General features: G+C 41.7%; 1 long non-coding RNA gene across 1 annotated transcript; it reads left to right on the top strand.

Annotated features, from left to right (window-relative positions):
• Positions 1 to 2,376: 2,376 nt before the first annotated feature.
• Positions 2,377 to 7,425, top strand: LOC138899418 (uncharacterized). The gene is made up of 4 exons (XR_011411010.1): positions 2,377 to 6,446; positions 6,540 to 6,694; positions 6,781 to 6,939; positions 7,018 to 7,425. It is a non-coding gene; the product is annotated as an uncharacterized lncRNA (long non-coding RNA).
• The last annotated feature ends 1,427 nt before the right edge of the window (positions 7,426 to 8,852 follow it).

Raw genomic sequence — 8,852 nt, 5'->3', positions numbered from 1 at the left:
AAAACTATCAGGTTAACTAACAATGAGGCCGAGTATGAAGCCATGATTGCAGGTCTCGAACTAGCTAGAAACTTGGGAGCAGAAGTCATTGAGGCGCACTGTGACTCTTTGCTGGTGGTGAGTCAAGTAAACAAAACCTTCGAAGTCAGAGAAGGTAGGATGCAAAGGTATCTGGACAAACTGCTTATCACCTTACACCATTTCAAACAATGGACCCTACGGCATGTTCCACGAGAACGGAATAATGAGGCCGATGCTCTCGCAAATTTGGGATCGTCGGTCGAGGTAGGTGATTTGAGCTCGGGGACTGTCGTCCAACTTTCAAGATCGGTAATCGAAGATGGGCACGCCGAAATAAATTCTACTAGCTTAACCTGGGATTGGAGAAACAAGTATATTGAATACTTAAAAAACGGAAAGCTCCCTTCAGACCCTAAAGATTCTAGGGCCCTACGGACTAAAGCTGCTTGATTTACGTTGGCTGCGGACGGAACACTATATCGAAGAACATTCGATGGACCGATGGCGGTATGCGTGGGTCCGGGATATACCAATTACATCCTACGGGAAGTACACGAGGGCACTTGTGGCAATCACTCCGGTGCCGACACATTAGTCCGAAAAGTGATCAGGGCGGGGTATTATTGGAACGATATGGGCAAAGATGCGAAAGAATTTGTTCGTAAATGTGATAAATGTCAGAGGTTTGCGCCAATGATCCATCAAGCCGGGGAGCAACTTCACTCGGTCCTATCCCCGTGGCCATTCATGAAATGGAGGATGGACATCGTCGGCCCTCTGCCGTCGACCCCAAGTAAAGCCAAATTTATTTTATTTATGACTGACTATTTTTCTAAGTGGATTGAAGCGCAGGCGTTCGAGAAAATAAGAGAGAAAGAAGTCATAGACTTTATTTGGGATCATATCATATGCCGATTCGGGATACCTGCAGAAATAGTATGCGACAATGGGAAGCAATTCGTTGGCAGCAAAATCACAAAATTCCTCGAAGATCACAAAATAAGAAGGATATTATCAACACCATACCACCCCAGTGGGAACGGTCAAGCCGAATCAACGAACAAGACTATTCTTCAAAACCTGAAGAAGAGATTGAACGACGCGAAGGGAAAATGGAGAGAAATCCTGCCCGAAGTCCTTTGGGCATACCGAACAACATCAAAATCCAGTACGGGGGCGACCCCATTCTCTTTAGTATATGGTTCTGAAGCATTGATACCAGTCGAAGTCGGTGAACCTAGTCCCAGATTTCGATTCATGACGGAAGAATCAAATAACGAGGCTATGAACACCAGCCTTGAATTATCGGACGAAGGACGAGAAGCTGCCCTCATCCGATTGGCCGCCAAAAAGCAATGAATCGAAAGGTACTATAATCGAAGAACTAAACTCCGCCATTTCAAGCCCGGGGACTTAGTGTTAAGAAAAGTCGCCATCAATACTCGGAATCCAAACGAAGGAAAATTAGGACCAAATTGGGAAGGACCATACCAGGTGCTCGAGAGCGTTGGAAAAGGATCATACAGGCTCGGCATCATAAACGGCAAACAGCTATCAAGCAGTTAGAATGTATCACATCTAAAACAATACTACTGCTAAGGTACGACCTTTCCATATTCATCTAACTAACCCATGCAGAAGTCCGAACAAGATCTGAAGAAGATCTTTCGATCAAGAGCACGCGTTGCACTCTTTTTTCCTTAGACCGGTTTTCTCCTAAATGGATTTTTCGACAAGGTTTTTAATGAGGCAACCATCGATCGTGCTGCACTTTCAACAATATCCGAGGCCTCTTTCCGACGGACCTCGAATACCGGGGGAGCATCAGGGTCCTCAAATACATCGAGTTTAGATGTAAGAAAGTCATCTCACAACAAGGTTCCAACAGGAAAAATTGTAAGAGCCAAATGGTCAAAATGAACCATGCTCATATAGATCGGCCCAAACATAAACACATGTGCAATGACTTGAGATTTATTGTGGAACCAGAATTAAGATTCACTCGACTATTAAGCCTACGGGCTACTGTTATTCCGAGTTCGAACAGAGCACTCACTCTACAATGCCTACAGGCTACTTACATTTCGAGTTCGAAATATTCACTCAACTATTGAGCCTACGGGCTACTATTATTCCGAGTTCGAGCAAAGAACTCACTCTACCATTTAAGCCTACGGGCTACTTAAATTTTGAGTTCGAAACATTCACTCGACTATTAAGCCTACATGCTACTGTTATTCCGAGTTCGAACAGAGCACTCACTCTACAATGCCTACGGGCTACTTATATTTCGAGTTTGAAACATTCACTCAACTATTAAAGCCTATGGGCTACTAATATTCCAAGTTCGAGCAAGCACTCACTCGACCATTAAGCCTACATGCTACTTAAATTTCGAGTTCGAAACATTCACTCGACTATTAAGCCTACGGGCTACTGTTATTCCGAGTTCGAGCAAAGCACTCACTCTACCATTTAAGCCTACAGGCTACTTAAATTTCGAGTTCGAAATATTCACTCGACTATTAAGCCTACGGGCTACTGTTATTCCGAGTTCGAACAGAGCACTCACTCTACAATACATACGGGCTACTTACATTTCGAGTTCGAAACATTCACTCGACTATTAAAGCCTACGGGCTACTGATATTCCGAGTTCGAGCAAGCACTCACTCGACCATTAAGCCTACGGGCTACTTACATTCCGAGTTCGAAATAATTACTCGAATATTAAGCCTACGGGCTACCTTTATCTCAAGTTCGAGCAAGCACGCACTCGACCATTACGCCTACGGGCTACAATATTTCAAGTTCCAAACATTCACTCGACGGTTAATAAGCTACTTTTTACATCTACGGATTATGTTCCTTCAAAGTTTGAATCATCGACTCAACAAGCAAACCCAGGGGCTACAAATCTGATCGATCAGAGAGACTAAAAGGTCAACATTCGATTAAAAGTCTTCACAGAACAAAAACAAGTTGACCTGATTATACATATATATACGAAAATTGCCTACGAGATTAATGTACAAACAAGAAGAATTCGAAACTAAGCTTCCTGGTCGAGCTCTTCCCCGTCCTCGGATGCGCTTTCGCTACCGTCGTCATCATCATCATCAGAAGCCAAGGCTTCAGCTTCCGCTTCGAGCTGTTTTTCCTTTTTTACCTCTTCGATAAGGTCGAAACCTCGAGCGTGTATCTCCTCGAGGTTCTCCCTCCGAGACCTACACTTAGCAAGTTCGGCAACCCAATGAGCTCGAGTATCGGCGACCTTCGCCGCTGCCCGGGCCTCTATCTGAGCAGCCTCAGCATCAGCCCGATATACAGCAATGGACTTATCCGCTAAGACTTTCGACGACTCAACCTCCGCCTTAGCCTCAGCAAGTCGTGTTTCAAGATCCTCAATCTTCTTAGCTTGAACCGACCCCTTTTGCTTGACACTTCGAAGTTGAACGTCGGCCGATAATAATTTTGTTAAGATGGTCTCTTTCTCCGCTGACAGGCGGTCGAGGGTCTCCTTTCACCGATTGCATTCAGCTCGGATTTGATCGACTTCTTCTCGAAGTAACCCGATCTTTTCGATATTTTGTTGCAACTGAGACAACGAAGGGTTAACTTCCACGATTGAGTCAGACCCATACTTTAACAGAACGAGGCTCACCTGCTTATCGAGCACGACCCCTTCTTCACGGACTTTAGCCAAATCCGCTTGGAGGTCTTTATAGCCTCGTCCTTTTAGCTGCAAAGAAGCCGCAGGGCATCTCTCTCACCTGAGATATTCCGAAGCTCGGCCTCACACTGGCTAAGATCGACTCGAAACCTACTAATGGCCTGCACAGTAAGAAACACGAGTCAAGTATGGAAAAGAACAAATAAACGAAGTATGGAAGAATCATTACCCGAGTAATGAAACGCTGAGCCTCCTCTAATAAAATAGAAGCGTCACCGATATCGGAACCATCGTCGACTCCAGTAAAACAATCCCTAAAATGATCCCCTGCACCAGAGCCTGCGTCGATATCGGGAGTCTTCAATTCTCGAGCTTCTTTCAGCGCCTCCTCAGAAAAAGATGGAAGAGAAGGCGAATCACCCATTGTCATAGCCCCGAGCAAATCACTCGGAGTACTCCGGTCGAGATTCTGGTCTTCAAAAACAACCCCGACAGGCACAGCCGCCATCGGCTCGGGAGCTCTGGCAACCTCGATGGCCTCCGTAGACCAGAATACCAAAGCCGAGGAGCTATTTTCTTCTTCTTCTTCTCTCAATCGTTGGACTGAGTCAATCGAAAGGGCAATTGTTTTTCTCTTTACCCTGCGAGTTTTGGGCTTGGGGTCCTCTGACCGAGAGGAAGCTTTTCGCTTCTTATCTTCCCCCTGTTTAGGGACCAGGGACTTGTTTCCTTCTTCGCCGCTCGAAGGCCTCAAAGCGGCATCCCTGGTTATGCCTGCACAAGAGGAAATCGGTAACGAATAGAACGCAAAGAATACTTCGAAGGAAACAAGAAGCAAACATCACCATGGTTCTTGGCCTCCCATCTGCCTTTTGCCAAATCACGCCAAGCGCGCTCGGCGTAAGAGGAGGTCGAGGCCAACTTCCGAACCCAGTCCTCGAGGTCAGGCACCGCTTGTGGCATCCAAGGGGCAGCTGAACATCAAGGGAGGACATAAGAAAAAATCGAAAAAGCACCTGAAAAGTGAACAAAAATCACTTACGGTCAAAATTCCATTCTTCAAGGAACGACATCTTCTCCTCCGGAATGAGATCACGGGTCCTCACTCGGATATAACGACCCATCCAACCTCGATCCTTGTCTTCATTGATGCTCGACATCAATGCCTTCGATGCCCGACGATGAAGTCTGATTAGTCCTCGAAAGATCTGAGGCCGATACAGTCGTATGAGGTGGTTCAGAGAAAACTCCAACCCCCCGGCTTTGATAGAGAAGAAGCGCAATAAGATCACTATACGCCATAAAGAGGGATGGATTTGGCCAAGGGTGACTTGATACCTTTTGCAGAAATCAATAATCACCGGGTCGACAGGTCCCAGTGTGAAGGGATAAGTGTAAACACTTTAAAAACCCTCCACGTAAGTGGTAACATCCTCATCGGAAGACGGAATTTTCAACACGACCTCGGAACCCCAGTTGCAGTCTTTTCGGACGGCCTCGAGGTGATCCTTCGCTATAGAGCATGTATACATCGATACGTGTTCGCATCGACCCGAAACGGAGGAAGGGTTCTCCACCTTAAAATCAGTTTTCAAAATGCACGGGCCAGGAACATAGTCATGAACTGACGGCTCCGCCGGCGCCTTATCATTAGACGGCCGTGAGGCAGAGGCTTTTTCCTTCTGAGGTACGGTTTTGGAAGTTTTCGCCATTGATATGAAGAGAAAGAGTGCAAAGGAAGAAATAGACAGCACCAAAATTCTGGTATGGACGGCCCCGTAGCAGCGAAATAGAGAGGATAAATAGGAAAGTCTGGAAGAAGAGAAGGCGCAAAAATGGTAAAAGTTGTGTGGAAAGACTATTTATAGACTAAGGCCTGACGGTTCGGTATCAGCGGTGGCCGACCACCGTCTGACACACATTAAATGCCTCGGTAAAATCGAGTCGATGGGACATAAATTTGATCGAGCCGCAGGGAAATCATATCGTTCCTCACCACATCTTTTCCAAGAAACGAGGGAACTATCTGTGTACGGTCAAAACCGATTCTCAGTCATAAAGACCGGTCGAGACAATGGCGTTTCAATCGAAGGGTATCCACATGGCGAGCTCAGACGAATTCCGAAGTAGAGACGTCGAGTTTCGAGCTATAGGACCAATCAACGGCAAAACTCGATATCATTAACGAGCCCGTGTCCGAATCGGACTACGGGGTAACGCCGATCGACACAGGCCCCGAATATCGATGCTCCAAGGCAGAACCGAGCTCGAACTAAGACTGAGGATTCGATCTAGCACCGAGCTTGAGTCAGTGCCAAGCTCGCAGACAAGAGCCGTTACAACCGCACCAAGGGCGAGAATCAAGGGAGAGACAAACCATCATGGGTTCTCCACTATATGTATTATTTTATTATGTTGTTATAGATAAAGTAGTGACCCTCTACTATAAAAAGGGAGATAGACTGCAATAGACGAGGGCTCTCCAAGATACATTAAGATTTCATTGTGCTTGTTCTTCTAATATTTTTTCAGTCTTCCCGTCTATCATTTCCCATTTCATAGAAAAAAATACCTGTATTGTCATTTTGTATCAAAGAAATTTGCATACCCTTAGAACCATAACTAAATTTAACGTTATCTGATTTTTCGGGTAAACACAATGTTCTCAATTTTTTCCCCTTATATATTTTTTAAATTTTTTTAAATAGAACCTTACACAAAGATTGTAGCATATGCATGCTTATCACTCAAGGTATTTTACTTATCCCCAAGAATTAAAGTTGATCAATTGATATATAGTTTTTTGTATTATTTGCTAACTTTTATTTGCCTTTGTACAACACAGTGAATACTTTATTTGTTGTGGCGATTGGGAAAAATAACAAAGATATGCTTTCAAGTTATGCATCAGGCAGCGTCTCAGAGTCATCCGCCTCTCTCACAGTACTTCTTGTTCAGCAGCAAGTGGTCCCTATCATAGAAATTCTGGCACAAACTGCTGTAAGTCTGGTATTATATCCAGATGTGCGTAAGTTTTTACTAATATAACAGAGTAACCAACATGTGCTTTCCTTTTTCCCTGACAGATTTTGATTTTTCACGTTGAGGCAGAAATATAAATATCAGATGACATGCAGAAGTTTTGTGTGTTTGAATGTTCAATCTGCAAACAGAAATAGAACAAAGGAAATATGGGCATTTGATTGCACCAATTGTGAACGTGTGACACTATTAATTCCTTAGTAGTATGTTTTCCAAACTTAATAGTTCCTTTTACTGAAATATATCATTTAAGTCAAATATTAAATTCTCTTTGCTTGCAGGTGCACCTTCCAAATTGATCTTACTGATTGTAATGGCTCGACAACTGCTGTGATTTCTGCAGAAGACATATTTGACACAACACGGGTTAAAGTATATAGATCAATTATTTATTTGTATCGGGCTAATTTACATGTATATATATATACTGTGCTGTTTGAGATGAAGTTATGTGCACCACGAATCATTTCTAGCATGCAAAATGTTATCTATATATTCTTATTAGCTTAATTTGACCGAGTACTTTAGATCTAAGCATCGACTTCTTTTGCTTCCAGAAACAACTCCTGCCCATTAAGCATGTCCAAGGCATGTTTTCAGACAAAATCTTTCGAGTTCAATTGAGAAAATCATCCAAGAAAAGTTATAACTGCATGCATGCAACTCTATCCATTTTGTCCTATATTGAAGAGGAACATATTTTTCAACCGATTACTGGTGAGAGGAACAAAAAAGAAAATCAAACCTCTAAGGTTGATTGAGGTAGAACTGAATACAACAGTTGTGATATCTGACTATTCTCATGCAGGGCTGAAAAAAGAACCACTCACACCATAAAAAAGAATATAAAAGGCATCTCTTCTTTATTATCTGAACTTGAGATTTGGTTTTTTCCCTGACTTCTGAATTTCTATGATTCAAATATAATGTAGCTTACATTTTCTAATTTCATTCTACTTCTGACTGCATTTACGTTGTCGGACTGTAGGATGCAGCTACCTTATTTTGGAATTTTGGGTTACTGAAAAAGAATACTTTTTGGCATTCTCAAATGAATGGTACAGTTTCACTGGGTAGAGGGTAGTGGTGAACAATCATGCAGAACTTGGGAGGACTATATGCTGGTTATGGAAGTTTTTTGCTGCCTCAATGTCTAGATTTACAGTTAAGACAATCTGTAACTTTCTGTTAAATTACTTGAAACAAATTTCGCTTTAACCACATAAGATTAATTGATCTTACTAGATATTTACATCTACTTACATATGGCGTTTTATCTTACTATGATTTTTGAGAATTATATAACGTAAATATCTCAAAGGTCTCTATGTAGTGCCGTTATGACTGATGAGATGGTGTCATTTTGATAATATGCTTTATATTTTCCCTTTGCGGTCACATGTGAATCCCAATGTAAGTAGGGTGACAGCTAAGGTAAGAGCGCAATTGTTAGTACATAACTCATATTCGTCGCTTCATATTCTGGAATTTGGTAAAAGAACTACTGCAACATGTTTTTAAGGTCACACAGGTTGTTCCATGCTGTCTTTAAAAGGAAGAAAGAGGAAATCAGTAAAAAGGATAAATAAACTGTCATTCTTATGCGCTTTTATTAGCCTGATAATTCAAGCATTTAGGAACTCTTTAAAACGTTTATCCTCTCCTATAATTTTCTGCAGAAATATTTTAACAAAGAGAATTCTATATGTTCTTATGTAGTTCTGCTTTTTAGGTGAATTTGAATATTATTAGTTTTTAAAATTTAATTATTCTTAATATTTAACTAATTAATATTTCTATGACTTGTAGATATATATGAAAGCGAAGATGTTAAGACAATCTTGTCACAAGCGGATTCAATAGTGTTTGATGAAGATGATGCATTGGATATCCCATAAGCGTTATGGACATTCTCTTGAATATTTTGTTTTGAGTTTTAACTTTTAGTAAATGAAATATAGTCTTATCTTTTACCTTTTTAGTGTTTATTATGATATATTGGAACGGTATAAAAAGTTATTAAATTTTGCAAAATTTTTCGAATAAGATATTTTTTAACTTTTAAATATTTATCCTTTTTTAAGTTTGAACTTAAAGAAAAAATATAAAATTTTAT

This window comes from Nicotiana tomentosiformis, chromosome 9, assembly GCF_000390325.3.
Source record: "Nicotiana tomentosiformis chromosome 9, ASM39032v3, whole genome shotgun sequence".
Classification (NCBI taxonomy): Eukaryota; Viridiplantae; Streptophyta; class Magnoliopsida; order Solanales; family Solanaceae; genus Nicotiana; species Nicotiana tomentosiformis.
Note: the sequence above shows the minus strand (reverse complement) of the source record. Positions and strands in the feature narration are given on the sequence as shown.